Below are 19,618 nucleotides of genomic sequence, written 5' to 3'. Positions count from 1 at the left end.
GTAGGCAGGAAGGAGATCAATTTGCCTAGTCCAGATGGAACTATGTTATTCTCTTAAAAAATCAAAGCTTGGTGGATAGATTGCCAGACCTGGAGATGCAAGGTGATGGGTTCATACCTGGCTGTGTGACCCTGGGTAAGTATTTTAACCCCATCGTGTAGCCCTTACTGCTCTTTTGCCTTAGAATATTAGATTTCTCATTGTTCATTTGTTTCTGTAGTGTTCGACTCTCTGGAACCCCATTTTGGGTTTTCTTGGCAAAGATACTGGAGTGGTTTGCCATTTCCTTCTCTGTTTCATTTGAAAGATGAGGAAACTGAGGCAAACAGAGTGAAATTACTTGCCCAGGGTCACACAGCTAGCAAGAGTCTGAGGCAGGTATGAACTTAGGTCTTCCTGACTCTAGACCTATAAACAATTTGCCCACCAGATACTCCCATGATTGGATCGCTATGATAAAAAAGTGACATTCCGAGAATCTCACCATCATTAACTCAAATAAGGCAAAAAATTATGAGTTTCTATCATGAGGACACCTCATCCATTGACATTTATTGAATACTATGTGTAAAACTTTGTTTGGAACTGTGACAGAAAAGCAAAAAAAATGTGATATCTGGCTTCAAAAAATCTTTAGGTGAAGTAAAGCATGTTTGTAAATAATTAAAGAGACAGCCAGGTGGCTCAGTGGATTGAGAGCTAGGCTTAGAAGCAAGGGATCCTGGGTTCAAATTTAGATTCAGGTACTTTCTAGCTGTATGGCCCTGGATAAGTCACTTAACCCCTATTACCTAGCCCTTGCTGCTCCTCTGCTTTGGAACCAATACAAAGTATTGATTCTAGGGCAGAAAATAAGGGTTAAAAAATAACTATAGAAAAATATGTGCAAAAAATGTTATGGAAGTTCAGAAGAAAGAGAGTCTGCTTCTAATGAGAAGGATGGAGAAAGGCTTCATGGAGGATGTTCAGCTGGGAGATGAACAGTAAGGAAAAGTCAAGATGAAAGAAATAGTGCAAACAAACACTCCTATGTAAGAAAGGGCAGGGCATAATTGTAGAGCTGTGAACAGCAAAATGTCCTTTGTGTTTGAGATTTGGTTCTATTTGAAAAATCTGATTTTTTTTCATTGTCCCCTCCCCTCCCCTGAAAGTGTGGGTAAATTTTTCTCTTTAGGAAAAATGGATTGAGGGATTCTTCCCTTTTTGTGAAATCTTCCAGGCATAGAAATATTAGAGCTGTAAGGCACTTTGGCGATCATCTTGAACAATTCCCTTATTTTACAAATGAAGAAACTGAGACCCCAAATCACAAAATAACATGCCCGAGGTCATGCAATGAGCAAAGTCCATACTGGGAACTGTGATATTTTGACTCTTTGCTTGGTTTTTAATATAACCACATCTGTATTTCCCTTCCCAAAATGATTTTACTGAGTATTCCTATTGCTATGTAGTTAAAAAATAATAATAACCCAAAGGACTGTGATTACTATGTTGAATAGTTAATTTTGGAGTCTCCCAAACAAAAATCAACAGTTAGAAACTACCCAACTCCCTCTTGGATGACTCTGGAAACTTAATCTCTGGGAATGGGAATTGTTTGGTCACTTGGTTTAAGTCTGAGTCCTTAGAAACCAAACTGAATTCCCTAGTAAATACTACTCAGTTATGAGCCTCTAGAAAATGGCCTGTGGATTTTGCTCTAGATATAGACAGTGAAGAGAATAGAAGCATGTGTGGTGCATAAACCAGAAAAAAAAAAAACCTTGAAAAACCCACTAACTTTCACCCAGTCATCGGTTTCAGTATTGTCCCACACCACTTCTAAGATAAGTTCAGAAATCCTTAACTGAATGAGACTTCAAGATATTAAGTTCAGCCCTCTCATTTTAAAGGTAAGGAATCTGAGGCCCAGAGAGGGGAAGTAGCTTGACCAACATCACACAGCCAGACAACAGCCAAGCTGGAACTAGAACTGAGACTATTTTTCAAAGAATAGGACACATTCCGCAATATGGCAGCAGCTGATGAAAGCCATAGGTCCTCAGAGATTGAAAAAAAAAAATTGCCACTGAAAATACAACCTTATTCTCGGCAGTGTTTTCCATATGAACTGAAACTCTGCAGAGCTAAATAATGAAAACCAGCATTGAGTATAAATTACAGAGAACGGCAGAGTAATGATTATAAAAGGTATACGAGGCATAACCCATTAGTGAACTCCATTTCTTACAAAAATTAGATACTAAAAGTTGGAATACAGTCACGCTGTGGCTGGATGTAGTCAGTAGTAGCAGTGACTAATAACGCAGCTAAAGATCTGTTAGTGTTTTTCCTTTTACTCCAACTTTCATAAGTTAATAACTCATGCATGAAAAATTGTTCCATGATGAAAACTGGCATATGAGAGCTCTGCAAATTGTGTGGGAGCGACCTTTTTCTTGGGGGTGGGGGCTTGCTCCATTTCATTTGGCTCTCTGCAAGTTACAGGGGAGGGAATGCCAATGGACTTCTTCCCCCGCCATGCATTTTTGGTAAGTCTTAGAAAGATCTAGGATTGATAATAATACCAAGCTAAATTGAGAAACAAGGACTGACTGCAGTGATGTTAGTGGGAGTCAAGGAAGCAGAGACAGAGGTAGAGGATATTTGATTTTGTTGTTGCACAAGGTGGTAGGGGACACATTTAGCTCCTTAAAACATGAGCTCACCATGGGTTGTTTTTGTTTTTGGTCACAGAAAACCGTTATCACATTAGCAAAAAGGCCCCTCCTGCTGCTCCAGAAACGTGCCTCATGGCTACCAACAGCCTCAAGCCTGCCAGATTTCTTGGACAGAGCCAAAATATGTTGTCTGCACCCATCCCTTCTACTGTGTTTCAACATATTTTCAGAGTGGTGGGAGGACTAAGAAATAGAGGACTGGAAAAGAATATCCATTTGGCTGCTAAAGCTTGTTTAACATGGAGATACATGATATGGAGGCACAGCATGGAGACATATGGGAAAAGATTTCTCTTACTGATCATTCCAGTCACAGGGAACAACAGAGCATTTCAGAATTGCCTCTCCTCACTGACCAGTGTTTCGACTAGGCAGGTGCAGAGGATAGAATGCTGGACTTGGGCGATGGGAAATCTTGCTTCGCATGTGGCCCCAGATGCTTACTTAGCTATATGATTCTGGGCAAGTCATTTAACCTTTTTCAGCCTTAGTTTACTCATTTGTAGAATGGGGATAATAATAGTGCCCATCTTCTTGAGTTCCTCTGAGGATCAAATGAGATGGCATATATAAATGCTTTGCAAACCTAAAGTGTCATGTAAATGCTAGCTATTTTTATTATTATTCAGTTGAAAATCTTATTAATATAAAACATGTTATACTAATGCTTTCTGATTTGCAAAAGTGATTTTATTCAATAAGCAACATGGTAGTGTAGTTAGAGAAACCTTAGAGTCAGGATTATGTGGGCACAAGTTCTTCTTGTGACAAATAATAGTTGTACGATGATAATTAAGTCATTTAATCTTTCTATTCCTCAGAAAGCTCTCAAAGATTATCAATTTGTGCTGATTTTTCTACCTATGTTACTGGGGGCAGTTTGCATGCTTAGAGTTCCCTAGCCATTGTCATTTCCTCTCCTATCTGCACTGAAAGTCACTGAGTACAATGATGGTAGGTGGGTCAGTGAATGAAGCACTGCACCTGGAATCAGGAAAATATGAATTAAAATTCCTCCTCAAATACTAGCTGTGTGACTCTGGGCAAGTCACTTAACTTTTTCTGCCTCAGTTTCTTCCTTTGTAAAATGGCAAAGAGACACTCTTTCTTCCCCTATTTACAGATAAGGAAATTCAGACTCATACAGGTTAAGTGATTTGCCCATCCATTAAGTTTCTGAGGGTAGATTCCTTTTCTAGCTCTTCCTTAATACAGATCCAACACTCTATCCATCGTACTTTGATAGCCACACTAGAAAGATGCAAAGATTAGCTCATTGATTCTCACAACCTCCCTGTGAGCTGATCAGGACAAGTCTATCTCATGTTACAGTTGATAAAACTAAGGCTCAAAGAAATTAAGTGATTTCCCCAAAGTCACAGAATGAGTAATGCCAGAGCCAAGATTTGAATCTACAGAATATCTGAATTGGAAGGGACACGAGAAGCCATTGAATTCAACCTGCATGTAAACAAGATTCCCTTCTATCACATGACCATTAAGTAGTTATCCAACTTTGATTGAAGCTCTCCAGTATAGGGCAGCTCACTAACTCCAGAGAGAAGTCATTCCACTTTTCCATGTCTCTAATTATTATAGGAAGTTGGGTTGGATTTTTGTTTGTTTTTTGCTCTCATGCTCAATTTTAATTTATCTCTTTGTGTCTTCCATTTAGGCAATTAGATGGATGGATGGATGGATGGATAGATGGGCAAACCTGGAGTCAGGAAGAGCTGAGTCCAAATCTGGCCTCCAACACTTACTAGCTATATGACCCCAGGCAAAGGAAATGACAAACCACTGCAGGACTAATTAAGCAAGTTTCCATATTTTCTAATTAAATTAAATCCCTTTGGTTTCATCCCAGGAGTCCTTCTTGTCCACTATCCTTAAACTTGATTATCATTTATCTTTTCCTCCTTTGTCAAAACCCCTTTTGCCTTATCATTTAGAATTCCCTCCCAGATTTTCATGATGAATATAAATCACTAAACCTGAAGTCAAGAAAACATGGGTAAAAATCTCAACTTTGCTACCTGCTAGCTTATGTGACTGTGGGCAAATTCTTCAACTCCCAAGCCTCCAAGGATTCCTAATTTGTAAAAAGGGGAGCCCAACTATTTTGAGTTCCAGTGTTCTTTCTCAAAACTCCCACTATTGAAATTTATATATTTTCACTGGCTATTACCGGCAGCTCTGGTATTCACTCCTTTCTCATCCCCATCTTCTGACTTTCATTAATTAGCTTTTCCCAATTCCCCAAACCCCATAATGCTAGGGCCTTCCCTCCATTCATTATCTCCAATTTATAGTATATATTTTTTATACTTAACTGTTTTCATGTTGTCTATCCCCATTAGATTTTGAATTCCTAGAGAGCAAAGACTGCTTTGTTTGGATTTTGCATTTCTTTGTATGCTTACTCCTTAGCATTTGTGGTTCAGTAGTCTCAGTAGATTCTGACTATTTGTGACCCCATTTGGGATTTCCTTAGCAAAAATACTTAAGAGGTTTGCCATTTCCTTCTCCAGTTCATTTTATAGAGAGAAAACTGAGGCAAATCGGGTAAAAGGACTCATCCAGGATCACACAGCTAGTCTGAGGCCAGATTGGAACTCAAGAAGACTAGCCTTCCTAATTCTAGGTCCAGCACTCTATTCACTGTGCCACCTAGCTGATTGCTTAGCATTATGCCTGGCATATAGGGGGTGTTTAATAAATGCTTGTTGCCTAATTGACTTTACCTTGAATTGTTTTCAATGTATACATTTTTCTTCAAGCTTTCTTTTCAAGTTCTGGCTTCTGAGTTTGGAGGAGGTAAGGTTTACTTTCATTTATTTATTTGTTTTTAAAGATGAGTTCTGAAGCAAAATGGAGATTACAGCAGAAAGTTGTTTTTTTGCTTGCTTTTTTTTCCCCCTTCAGCCTTCCCAGCTGACACTGTACTAGGTTGCCTCAGTTTCACATTGCACTTGATTGCATCACATTATGTTAGACCACGTGTGGTACTGCACACTCTTAGCAAGTGACTTTCTCCACAAAACCAGAGCAGCTGGAATTTCGGAAGCAGCACGTGTCTGAAACAGCATTGCATACCGAGTGGAAGGGATTTGTGTGTGGAGGGAGGTTTTGATTGGCATCCATTTAATTTTTTTTCTTTTAACTAACAATCATTTCTTTTTCCTCCCTCTCATTCTCCCAGTGCCCCTGCCCCCTTAAAGAAAAGAAAAAGGAAACCCTGGTAATAAATATGCATAGTCAAATAAACCAAATTCCCATTGTGGCCATTTCTAAAAATATAGGTCTCATTCTGCACTTTGAGTACATCATCTCTGGCAGGAGGTTAAACTGGAAGCATTCTCTTAAACTTGCACCACTGGATATCAGATTCAGAGTACATACCTGTATTGCTTTGCTCACTTTCTGCTGTAAACTCTCTGCCACTTCAAACCAAGTTTTCTTAAATTGGGGATGCTGGACTTGGATGGGAAAAAAGAGACAAACTTCTTTATTTTCACTAACTTCTACCTAAATTTTGTTATTTCCTTCCATTATAATAAAAAAAACAACCCTTACCTTCTGTCTGAGAATCAACACTCCGTATTGGTTCTAAGGCAAAAGTGCAGTAAGAGATAGGCAATGGGGATTTAAGTGACTTTCCCAGGGTCACATAGCTAGGAAGTGTTTGACGCCAGATTTGAACCCTCTGTAGGCCTGACTCTCAATCCACTGAGCCATCCAGCTGCCCCCTCCATTTTAATTTTTAAAAATGTTCTGAGGAGTCCATAGGTTTCTCAGGATTGCCAAAAAGAACCATGATGTCAACAAATTCAGGAACCTTGGTCTAAATGTTTTTAAAACCCTCCCCTAAGAGCTCCCAGAAATTATCTTAGGAAAAAAGATGAAGGAAGCAGTGATTTTCCACTAAAAAAAGAAAATATGAAAAGGAAGCTTGTAGCTCTAGATGTCCACTATCTTACAAGGTACATTGGTTGAACTGCCAGGCTGCTGCTTATAAAACCTATCACTGTATGGACAGCTGCAGCATCAGCACTAATGAGGACATTTACCAGGGTGCAGTTAACTGCAAGGGCTCAGTCTGGTTCCTCAGACCAAGCAGCATGGATCCCACAGGCTGACAAGAAATACATCATGTATAGTAACATCCATTTTTCCCATGTTCTGTGTCCTCACAGCCCTACAATACCAACAGAGAACCTGCATGATTGTTCACAGTTGTCTGGGGATACCTCCTGAGAATGTGAAATGCAAAGCAGGGAAAGAGCTCAAAGTAGAAGGTCTAAAATAAGAAGAATTGAGTGGTGAGTATCTTTGTGGCGAGGGGAAAGGTGATCATCCTCAGAAGGAAGTGCTGGGGAGTTTGACCTATTTTTTGTTAAACCAACTGCCCCAGAAACTGACCTAATGCAACCATCTTCCTTATGACCAAACCCAGTGGCCAACTGAGATTCAAAATCCTAATAGTTTCCCCCTTATTCATGAACATGCCCTGTATTAATTTCCCAGGAATGCTGTGAAATTCTTTTAAGAGCAGGAGTTTTAAATTTGGGGTCTATAGATTGGTAGAAGGCCTGTGGATTTAAGTTAGGGAAAGTATATATCTTGATGTCAATATAATTGCTTTCCTACATAATCAATGAGTAGTTTAATTTGGTGCATTTGAAAACATCATTGTGAGAAGTCCATAGGCTTTACCAAACTGCAGAAGGTGTCTGAAACATAAACAAGACTAAGAAGCCTTGTTTTAGAGTGAGTCTTTTTTTCCTCTCACAGCCTTAGAAAGATCCTGATGACAGACTCGTCACCTAAGAAGAGTGCACTATAAGTATTCTGATCATGCAGATAATATTGGGAGCCAAGCAACTATAAAACATTTCCTCAGACATTCTCTCCCTTCACTTCCTGGCTCTCCCACCCCAAGCACACTCATTCATATACCCACATTTTACCTGATTTTGTTTAATAGAAATGAAAAAAAATCTTGACATTTTTTTCTTTGGATTCATGATGTGGTGGTCAGAATTTTTACTTATTCATTCATTTATTTATTTCTAATTTATTTATTTTAATTTTTTCATGTTTACATGATTCATTTCCTTTCCCTTTCCTCTTCCATCTCCCCTCCTAGAACTGACAAGCAATCCCACTGGGTTGTACAAATGTACAACTTGATACCTATTTCCCATCTTCATTTTTGCTATAGAGTGATATTTTTTAAGGCCTAAACCCCAAATCATATACCCATATATACATGTGATAAGTGATGTCATATGTTTTGCTTTTTGCATTTCTACTCCCATAGTTCTTTCTCTCAATGTGGATAGTATTCTTTTACATGAGTTCTTCAGGAGTGTCCTGGCTTATTGCATTGCTACTAGTAGCAAAGTTCATTAAATTGGATTTTCCCTCAATGTTTTATTTCCTGTGTACAATGTTCTTCTGGCTCTGCTCATTTCACTCTGCATCAATTCATTGAGATTCTCCAAGTTCATATGGAAAGCCTCCAGATCATCAATCATAACAGCACAACAGTATTCTATCACCATCATATACTACAATTTGTTCAGCCATTCCTCATTTTCCAATTCTTTGCTACTACAAAGAGCACAGCTAAGAATATTTTTATACAAGTATTTTTCCTTATTATCTCTTTGGGGTACAAACCCATCAGTGGTATCACTGGATCAAAGGGCAGGAATTCATTTAAAGCCCTTTGGGCATAGTTACAAATTACCTTCCAGAATGGCTGAATTAATTCACAACTCCATCAACAATGCATTAGTATCCCAATTTTGCCATATCCCCTCCAACATTTATTATTTTCCTTTCATGGCATACTGGCCACTCTGCTAGGTGTGAAGTGGTACTTCAGCATTGTTTTGATTTGCATTTCTCTAATTATGAGAGATTTAGAACACTTTTTCATGTGCTTATTTGTAGTTTTGATTTCCTTATCTGAAAACTGTCTATTAATGTCCTTTGACCATTTGTCAACTGGGGAATGGCTAGCTCCTTATAAATTTAAAAAATGGACCTTTGTCAAAGGTTTTTGTTATACATTTTTCCCATTTTATTGTCTCTCTTCTAATTTTGGTTGCATTGGTTTTGTTTGTACAAACCCTTTTTAATTTAATGTAATAAAAATTGTTCATTTTACATTTTGTATTGTTCTCTATCTCCTGTTTGGTCTTAAATTCCTTCCTTTCCCATAGATCTGAGAAATATTCTATTCTGTGGTCACCTAATTTGTTTATGATTTCCCTCTTTACATTTAAGTCATTTACCCACTCTGAGTTAATCTTGGTATAGGATGTAAGATGTTAATCTAAGACTAGTTTCTGTTTTCCAATAGTAGTTTTTGTCAAATAGTGGTTTCTTGTCCCAAAAGCTGGGATCTTTGGGTTTATCAAATAATATCTTGCTACTGTCATTTACCTCAAGTCTATTCCATTGATCCACCCTTATATCTCTAAGCCAGTACCATATTTTGGTGGCCACTGCTTTATATTATAGTTTGAGATCTGGTAAAGCTAGGCCTCCATCCATCACTTATTTTTATTATTTCCCTTGATATTCTTGATCTTTTGTCTTCCAGGTGAAATTTGTAATATATTTTTTAAATTTTATAAAAAAGCATTTTGGTAGTTTTATAGGTATAGCACTGAATGAGTAAATTAATTCAGGTAGGATTGTTATTTTTATTATATTAGCTCATCCTACCCATGAGCAAACAATGTTTTTTCCAATTGTTAAGATCTAGTTTTATTTTTGTAGTTATCTTCATATGATTCTTGAATTTGTCTTGGCAAGTAGATTCCCAGGTATTTTATCTTGTCTGGAGTAATTTTAAATGGAATTTCTCTTCCTAACTCTTGCTTCTGGGTTTGGTTTGAAATATATTGGAATGCTGATTATCTATGTGGGTTTATATTGTACAGTGAAATTTTGCTAAAGTTATTGATTGTTTCTACTAGTTTTTTAGTTGATTTTTTTTGATTCTCTAGGCATACCATCATGTCATCTGCAGAGAGTTTAGTTTCCTCATTGCCTACTTTGATACCTTCAATTTATTTTTCTTCTCTAATTGATACTGCTAGCATTTCTAGTACAATATTAAATAGCAGTGGTAATAATGGGCATCCCTGCTTCACTACTCATCTTATTGGGAAAGCATTTAACATATACCTATTGCAGATGATACTTGTTGATGGTTTTGAAAAAATACTATTTATTATTTTGAAGATAGATCCTTCTATTCCTATACTTTCTGGTGTTTTCAATAGGAATGGGTGTTGTATTTTGTCAAAAGGCTTTTTCTGCATCAATTGAGATAATGATGTGATTTCTTTTAGTTTGGTTCTTGATATGGTCAATTATGTGGATGATTTTCCTAATATTAAACCATCCTTGCATTCCTGGAATAAATCCTACCTGGTCACAGTGAATAATCCTTGTGATAACTTGTAGCCTTTTAGCTAATATTTTATTTAATATTTTTGCATCTATGTTCATTAAGGATATTGGTCTATAGTTTTCCTTCTGTGTTTTTGGTCTTCCAGCCTTGAGAATCAGTACCATATTTGTATCATAAAAAGAATTTGATAAGAGTCTTTCTTTGCTTATTTTGTCAAATACTTTATAGAATATTGGGATTAAAAGATCTTTAAATGTTTGATAGATTTCACTTGTGAATCCAATTGGCATTGGGGATTTTTTCTTAGGGAGTTCTTTGATGGCTTGTTCAATTTCTTTTTCTGATATGGGATTATGTAAGTATTCTATCTCCTCTTTTGAAAATCTAGGCAATTGATATTTTTCTAGTTTTTTTAGTTGCATGTCCAATCCATTAATCTACTCTTTCTCTTTTTTGTTAATATGGGCACGCAGGGCTATAAATTTCCTCCTGAGTACTGCTTTTCCAGTATCCCAAAAAGTTTGATATGTTGTTTCCTTATTGTTACTCTCTTCAATGAAATAATTCATTGTTTCATGATTTGTTCTTTAACTAATCAGTTTTGGAGAATCAGATTATTTAATTTCCAATTAATTTTTTATTTGTCTCACCATATACCCTTATTAATTACAATTTTATTGTATTATGATCTGAAAAGTTTGCATTTATTATTTCTGTTTTTCTGCATTTGTTTCTGTTGTTATGCCTAGTACATGATCAATCTTTGTGAATGTATAATGTGCTGCTGAAAAGGAATTGTATTCCTTTTTGTCCCTATTTATTTTTCTCCATATATCTATTAACTTTAATTTTTCTAAGATTTCATTCACATCTCTTACCTCTTCCTTATTTATTTTTTTGGTTTGATTTGTCTTGATATGATAGAGTAAGGTTGAGGCCTCCCACTATTATAGTTTTACTATTTATTCCCTCCTTAAGCTCCAATAGTTTCTCTTTTTAAAATCTGAATGCCATACCATTTGGTGAATACACGTTGAGTACCAATATTTCTTCATTGTCTATACTGCCTTTTATCAGGATGTAATTACCTTCCCTATCTCTTTTAACTAGATCTATTTTTACTTTGGCTTTGTCAGATGTCATGATTGTGACTCCTGCCTTCTTTTTCTCAGTTGATACCCAATAAATTTTGTGCCAGCCTCTTATCTTTACCCTGTGTGTGTCTACCTATCTCATGTGTGTTTTGTATAGGCAACATATGGGAGGATTTTGGTTTTTAATGCACTCTGCTTCCATTTTATAGGTGAGTTCATCCTATTCCCATTCAGAGTTATGATTGCTACCTGTGTATTCTCTATCCTTTTGATTTCCTCTTTTAGTCTTGCCCTTTCTTCTTTCACTATTTCCTTCTACACAAGTGTTTTGCTTTTAATCAGTCCCCCTATTCCTCACCTTTAATTTACTTTACCACCCCCTCTTATTCCTCTCTTATTTTTTTAAGGTCTATTAAATGACCCTCTCATCTTTCCCTCCCTTTTAATACTCTCTACCCCAGTCCCCTCCTTGGTTTTCCCCTCTCATTTTCCCTGTAGGATAAGATAGAATTCTATATTCCAATGGACCTAGCTGCTCTTCCCTCTTAGAATTAATTCCACTGAGAGTAAGGTTTAAGTATCACCTATTACCACTCTCTTCCTCTCCTTCTTATAATAGTATTCTTGCCTGCCCCTCCGCTATGTCCCTCTATATGTGGTATAATTTATTATATTTTTCTTCTTCCTTCAAGCTTCTTCTGGTGCTCTTTTCTATTCCCCCCTTTTTACATATCATCTTAAACAACTTAGTACCTCAACCTCTGCCTATGAATAATTCTTCTAGCTACTATGATAATGAAAACCAATTTTTGAGTGTTACAGATATCATTTTTCCATATAAAAATATAATCAATTTAACCTTACTGAAACCCTTACATTTCCCCCCTCTCTTTCTTATTTACCTTTTTATGACTCTCTTGAATTTTGTATTTGGACATCAAATTTTCCATTTAGTTCTGGTCTTTTCTTTAGGAATGATTGGAAATATTCTGTTTTGTTGAATGCCCATAATTTCCCCTGACAGTATATAGTCCATTTTGAAGGGTAAGTGATTCTTGGTTATAGACCTAATTTTTTTGCCTTCCTCAATGTCATATTCCAAACCTGATAGTCCTATAGTGTAGAAGCTGCCAGGTCCTATATAATTATCACTGGGGCTCCTGGATATCTAAATTGTCCCTTTCTGGTTACTTACAATATTTTCTCCTTGGCTTGGAAGCTCTTGAATTTGGCAATTACATTCCTGGGAGTTGTCTTTTGAGGATTTAATGTAGAGGGTGATCTGGGGACTTTTACAATGTCTACATTGCACTCTTGTTCAAGAATATCAGGAAAGTTTTCTTGGATAATTTATTTTAATAGGCAGACAAATGATTCTCAAATTGTCTATCCTAGATCTGTTTTATAGGTCAGTTGTCTTGTCAATGAGATATTTCATGTTTCCTTCTTTTTTGTCATTCTTTTGACTTTGCTTTATTAATTCTTGCTGTCTTATGAGATCAATTAGCTTCTACTTGCTCAATTCTAATCTTTAAAGATTGGTTTTCAGCTATGATATTTTGACTTTCCTTTTTGGTTTGGTCTATCTTCTTGTGGCTTCCAGAAGGTCATGTCTCATCTCCAATTTGCTTATCACTTCATTTGATTTCTGTACTTCTTTTTCCATGTGAGAAATTTTGTCTTTTAAACTGTTATTTTCTTTTTGAATTACTTTCAGTTCTTTTCCCCACTTTTCTTCCCATTTTTCTTCTATCTTTCTTACTTTATTATTTAACTCCTTTTTGAGTTATTTGAGAGCTTGTGACCTATTTCCATTTTTTTAATGAAAGTTTGGATGTATTTGCTTGTTTGTCCCCCTCTGCTGTTTCTTCTGTATTTTGCTCTTTGTGTCCATAGAAATTATAGAGTCAAAAGCTTTCTGTGCTGTTACTTATTTCTTTCGCTCCTTGTGGATTGCAGTTCCTATCTGTTGGTAGACATTGCCCTCTTAGTTTCTGTCTCTGTATTATCTTCCCTTCCCAGCCAGAAACCTGCAAGAGGAGGGCAGGCAGTTCATTGTATAGTGAGCTTTAAAATATTTTGCCCTGAAGCTATTTTTCCAGTCCCTGCTGCTTCTGCTTTGGCTGGCTTACTTCTGCCCAATCTCCATGCTCTGCTGTACAGGCTCTGTGCTCTTCAGCTTCGGGTCCCAAGTCTTGTTGTCAAGGCCTTGCAGTACCCTCAGGGGTAAGTCTCAGCCAGCCCCTGAAAATTTAGTGATTTCCCTGGCCCTCCCTCTGACTCTGGCTTGGTAGGTGGTGTGGGGGAGGGTTGATCAACTCACACTTTGTAAGTATAGTTTTGCCCCCTTATAGTGTGGAAGTCCCCCAAATGTTGCCTACCTTAAAGACTGTACCCTGTGGGAGAGCCCCTTTACTCCTCTAATTTTTATTTCTGTCCTTTTGAAACACTTTGTATTGATTGGTTAGAAGAAGATTCAAAGAATTCCTGCTATTCCATGGCCATCATAGCTCCACCCCCTAAGTAAGACTTTTTTGCAAACATCAAAATATTATATAAACAACAGCTATTATTATCCTCATCATTTTATTAGGAAGCCTTTAAAAAAACAACTCTTTATACTTCTAGTTTTAGAAGCCTTCTATTCATTTCAGAGGCAGACTTTTTAATTTGATTTCCAGTGGTGCAAGTTTAAGAGAAACTCCAATGATAAAAATTTACTAGAATTCATTTTCACATTAGAATACCTTTGAGGGTCTTTTGTCTTAAATAAATTTTTATTAGTATATCTGGTTTTCACTTCACCTACATTTTCTAATGTATCTCTTCTTCCACTCTCCATCCACCCCTAGAGATGCAGGCTCTACAGTGGTTCCTGTTTAATGACTCTCAAATGGTCCAAAGGATTCATGCTAAACATTTTTAATGGTACCTAAAGCGGTAATTTTTACACACATATTTTTCCTCTGCAACAAACATATGTATGTTTGAAGCACTATAGATTTCTTATCATTGTAGTAATTGTAAATATTTCATAAGTAAGTCTAAAAGAATAGAATGAATAGTATATTTAATACCCTGGGACTTCCTAATAGATTCTTATTGTGATTATTTAAAGATGTCCATAGTAAAAAAAAAACTGAGGGAATCACTGCCCTATAACAGAGCATAAAAAATAATCCATTAAGAACAACCAAGACATCAAAAATTTTTGGCATTATATGCAGTATTCGATACCTGTGGTCCCTCACCTCTGTAAAGAAAGTGGATGATAGGAAGGTTAAGCCTTTAAGGTGCTTGGCAATTACCCTTCAGGGGAGGTAGTATAATGATTATTATCCCCACTTTGTCTAATGAGAAAACTGAGGTTCAGAGAGATGCAATGGATTACCCATAGTTGCAAAGTTGGTGACAGTTGATATTTGTATCATAGTATTTTTTGATTTCTTATCCCTGATAGGTGGCACAGTGGATAGAAGGCTGGGATACTTTCTAGCTGTGTGACCCTGGTTAAGTCATTTACCATCTCTCAGCCTCAGTTTCCTCTTCTGTAAAATGAGGATAATAATAGCACCTGCCTCCCAGGACCAAATGAGGATCATATTTGTAAAGTGCTTAATACAGAGCCTGGCACATAACTGGTATTTAATAAAATTAATTAAAATTAAAAAAATAAATATGTGTTCCCTCCCTTGCCCTTCCCTTTGTTTACTCTACTATGCATTTTCCAGATAAGATATATAGATTGCTTTGTCTGGGAAACAGTTTGTGACAATAACATGATTTCATTGAAATCTTTGAAAGTACCCCCCCCTTTTTTTCAAAAGGTTATCAAGTAATTGGAAGAAAACTGTAAAGGAAGTATTTTTTTTCTGTATCAACAAGATGAAATTTAATGGATAATTTCTGAAAATGTATAATAGCAGTATTATCTTAAGGGGAGTCAGGGAGCCAGGTGAAAAATTAAATAAATGTCCTTCTAATTGTTTTTATACAATGTGAAATCCTCCTAATATTTAAATGGCAATTGGGGGACAAAAGAGGGTGAAAGTTAGGATATACCCACCATATACGTCATATGCTCTACAGTATAGCTTTTCAATAAATTCCATAGCATGAGGAAGTTCTACAGAGAAATGAAGGTTGGGGTGTGTATGGAGTGTTTGAAGAGGAATAGCACCAATGGCATGAGGGCTTGCTGAACTCTTTTAAGGGATGTTCCTCCACCTTTGGTGTCCACCCAGCTCTCATCTGTGACTCCAAGTATGCACAGTAGCCATACCATGGGAAAACCATCTCAATAGGTGGTCTAAACCAAGTTGAGGATAATTGACAGGACTACAACTGGTTGGTAAGTTAGGAGAGTGTCTGCCCCAAGTATGTGAAGACTTCCTCCCCCCAAATGGTCATGTAAGAACCATTTCTTCTAATGGCCATAAAGGTAACTGAAGCATGAGCATGGTCAGACACCAAAGGAGTCAAGGCCATTGTCAGTTGGCTTTACTTTTGTCTTGCCTTTATATGTTGATGACTCTGGAAGAGAGAATGAAGCTGATAACTTGGTATATTCATGTGCAAGTCAAGACACCATTGGATCATGTCATTGGTCCTCTTCTAAAACAAAAGATGAACAATAGTGTGTAGAGTCTGGGAATATCTTAATGTAAACTTATATTTGCAAACTTTTTTTAAATTGTTGTTCAATGCTCTTTCAAAAATCTAAGTCCTTCCATTGAACCTGATCTTAATATAGGGAGCAAAAGCTCTTTTTAATAGAAAGGACATACCAGATACACTAGGTCAACAGACCTAGGCTCAATTTTGATAGTTTGGGTGGGATCCCAGGCAAGTCACATCAGCTCTGGAGACCTCAGTTTCCTTACCTGTAAAATTAAGATATTGGGCTAGAGGATATCAAAGGTCTCATCTGTCTCTTCAGTCTCTAAAGTACCTTTTAAATGTTAAAAAGCTTTAGAAATATGAGCTGTTGTCATGCTACATCAAAGAACCCTGGGGGGAAAAATTTCATGGAATGATTTTTGTTACTTTTTCAAAAGAAGACATTCTTTTAAAAATTACTATAAGGATTTGAGAGCAAATGTTCTAATAGGGATCCAACTAACAATATTTATTCATTCCATTAAAAAAAAAACCCAGCTAAAACATTTTTCTGGAAATTCTGAATATGGAAGTAAAGGTACAAAGTCTCAGAACCATGAGTTTCTTATTCATTAGTCCTTCTTTAAAATGAGACGTGGTTGACTTTTAATCTGAAACCAAAAAGAAAAATGTAAGAACATGGAGGATCAGTCAATAGAATAAATATTTTAGAGGAGGTTTAGGGAATTTTGAAAATTAATTTTATTCCTTTAGAGCAATACTTTCCCAACAGATTTCAGGGGTACACTGGTGTTTTGTGTGAAGAATGAATAGAAGGTCTTTAAGAAAATGATAAATTCAGCCGTAACATTCCCTCTAAGATCATAAATAATAAATTCTTTTCATATGTGAGATTTGAAAATGGCATTTAAGAAAAATATAAATAAGGTAGAGAGTAACCATAGTAAGGGTGAAGGCCATGAGTTCATGCCATTTAAGGATCAGTTGCAAAGACTGAGAGTGTCTAGGTTTAACCTAGAAAAGATTAAACTTGAAAAAAGAAGACTCTAGTAGTGTATATGAAAGGAGAGGGAGTGACATGAGAAGCTCTGTCATGACCACAGAAGGAACAACAGATGGAGGTTAAATGTTGCATTTGCTATTATGTGTAGTAATACTCTTTCCATTTTCATATGATTTTGTGTGTGTATATATATATATATATATATATATATATATATATATATATATATTTACTTGTGTAGATGTGGTAAAAAGATACTTCTGCCTTGTCTAGCCTCTTTAAAATGTAACTTCTCTCCCCCACACACAATATTTTATTGTATTTTCCCCAATTACATGTAGAAAAAAAATTACTATTTGCCATCCAAATTTTCTCCCTCCCTCCTCCTCCCCTTTCCCTGAGATAGCATGTAATCTGATATAGGTGATACATATTTCTATGTTCAGCATATTGGAAAAGAAGATATATCACACTTACTAGAGGAAACTTGTGAAGGACGTAAGTGAAAATGGTATGATTCAGTCTACATACAGGCTCCATCAGTTCCTTCTGTGGTGGTAGATTGTATTTTTCAACATGAGTCCCTTGGAGTTGTCTTGGATCTTTGCATTGCTGATAACAGTTAAATCTAGAATATAACTTCTTTATGGGAAAGCATTGTTCCTTTTTTGTTTTTGTACAGAGTAGAGTAGATGATAAATGTTTATGGTACTGAATTGAGGAAAGAGAGTTCATCTGGGATACACTATATTCATTTGCTACTGATGTTATTTAGGAGCATCACAATTTTAGAGCCAGGATGGTCCTTAGATACAACCCAACCCTCTCATTTTATGCATTAAAAGTCTTAGACTTGGATAATTGAAGGGAATTATTGAAGATCAAACAACTAGTAACTGCTTAAATAGCTTGTAAATGCAAATATTACTTGAAGGGAGAATATTAGAGAGTCTCTTTTCTAAGTAAGAAATTTACATTATAAACCACTCTTAAAGGATTTTTCCCTCTATAATCTAATATAAAGCCTTTGTGTCCTGGGTGCAAAGAGTAACTGGGACCCATCTACTTATATAACCGAGTTAGAGGACATGTGAGGAATTGGTTAAAAATATTGTATAATCATACTTAGAAAATAAAAGTTCTTGACCTGAGAACCTATGGAGATTCTTTAATAAGGTGTTTTCTTAGTGCTGCAATTTTGGATGTTTAAATTGCTAGAAGCCCCAATACACACACACACACACACACACACACACACACACACACACACACCTTAAAAAATAAATTCTTGATTTCTTGGCTACCTGGTAATGTTGTAACATATTATCCTACTCCAACTCATTCCTATTTCTTTTCCAATAAGAGGTGTTTTTTTAAGATTTTTGTAAAAATTATGGAAGTTCTAAAAGATTTAAGGCAGAAAGAGAATTCAATCCAATGTACCTTAGTTTCTAGAGGAAATTTAGACATCTGCCCTTCATCATCAGCTGCAAAAAGGAAAAGGTAGTGAAAGGGATTAAAAAAAACAAAAAAACACCTTAATTTCCTTCTTAGAATCAATGCTAAGTATTGGTTCCAGAACAGAAGAGCAATAAGGCTAGGCAATTGGGATAAGTGACTTGCCCAGGGTCACATAGTTTGGAAGGATCTGAGCCCATATTTGAATCCAGGTCCTCCTGTCTCTAGGCTTGGTTCTCTATTCTCTGAACTATGTAGCTTCCCTGTGAAAAAAATTTTCATGTATTTTCCTTTTGCTCTTTTTTCCTTGTATCTTTTGCTAACTTTTCTCTCTATTTCCTTTTCTTTTATATCTATATAATTATCTAAAAATCCTAAAATAATTGGACAAGGGATTTAACTTAGAAGTGAAAATGTCAAGATGAGAAACATCCCTATCTCAATCAATCAATAACAATTTATTAAGCACTTACTTTGTTCCAGACCCTGTGCTGAGTGCTGGGGATTGAAGAAAAAGTCAAAGGCTCCATCCCTACAATCAAAGAACTTGCAATCTAATGGAGGAAACAATGTACAAAGAAATATCTACCAAGCAAGCTATATATAGGATAAGTAGGAAATACTTAATAGATGGAAAGCATCAGAATTAAGAGAGGTTTGGGAAGGCCTCCTGTAGAAGACAGGATTTTAGTTGGAACTTAAAAGAAGGAAAGGAGAAAAGAGTTGAAGAGAGAGCACTATGGGCATAAGGAGGCAGGAAAAATGCTTGGAGCCAAGAGATGAAATGATTTATTTGTGGAATAGCCAGGAAGCCAGTGACCCTGGATTGAAGGGTAAGTGTCAGGGCATAAGAAGTAAGAAGACTGAAAAGGTGTATGGTGAAAATTAAGTTATGAAGGGCTTTGAATGTCAAATAGAATATGTCATATTTGCTCCTTGAAGCAATAGGAAATCCCTGGAGTTTACTGAGTAGGGGCTGATGTGATTATTTCTATATTTTTAAGAAATCACTTTAGTGACTGAATAGAGAATGGCCTAGCATGGAGAGAGACTTGACGCAGGTTAAACCACTAGCAGGCTATTGGAATAGTCCTGTCATGGGGTGATGAGGGCCTGCACAGTGTCAGAGATAAGGGAGTGTATTCAAGAGGTGTTGCAAAGGTGAAATTGTCAGACTTTGGCAAGAGTTTGGATATGGGGGTGGTGAGAGATAGTGAGGTGACCAGGGTGACTCCTAGGTTATAAACTGAGTAACTGAGAGTGTAGAGTTGTCCTCTACAGTAAT

General features: G+C 36.4%; 1 long non-coding RNA gene across 1 annotated transcript in view; it reads left to right on the top strand.

Moving 5' to 3' along the window:
* LOC103092475 (uncharacterized) overlaps positions 1–19,618 on the top strand; it is a 313,263-nt gene that overhangs the window by 214,311 nt on the left and 79,334 nt on the right. The window contains exon 5 of the long non-coding RNA XR_008915591.1: positions 6,920–7,045. This is a non-coding gene — a long non-coding RNA (uncharacterized LOC103092475). The remainder of the gene's footprint in view (positions 1–6,919; positions 7,046–19,618) is intronic.

This window comes from Monodelphis domestica, chromosome 1, assembly GCF_027887165.1.
Source record: "Monodelphis domestica isolate mMonDom1 chromosome 1, mMonDom1.pri, whole genome shotgun sequence".
Lineage (NCBI taxonomy): Eukaryota > Metazoa > Chordata > Mammalia > Didelphimorphia > Didelphidae > Monodelphis > Monodelphis domestica.
The sequence above is the reverse complement of the archived record's forward strand: the minus strand, read 5'-3'. Positions and strand labels throughout refer to the sequence as shown.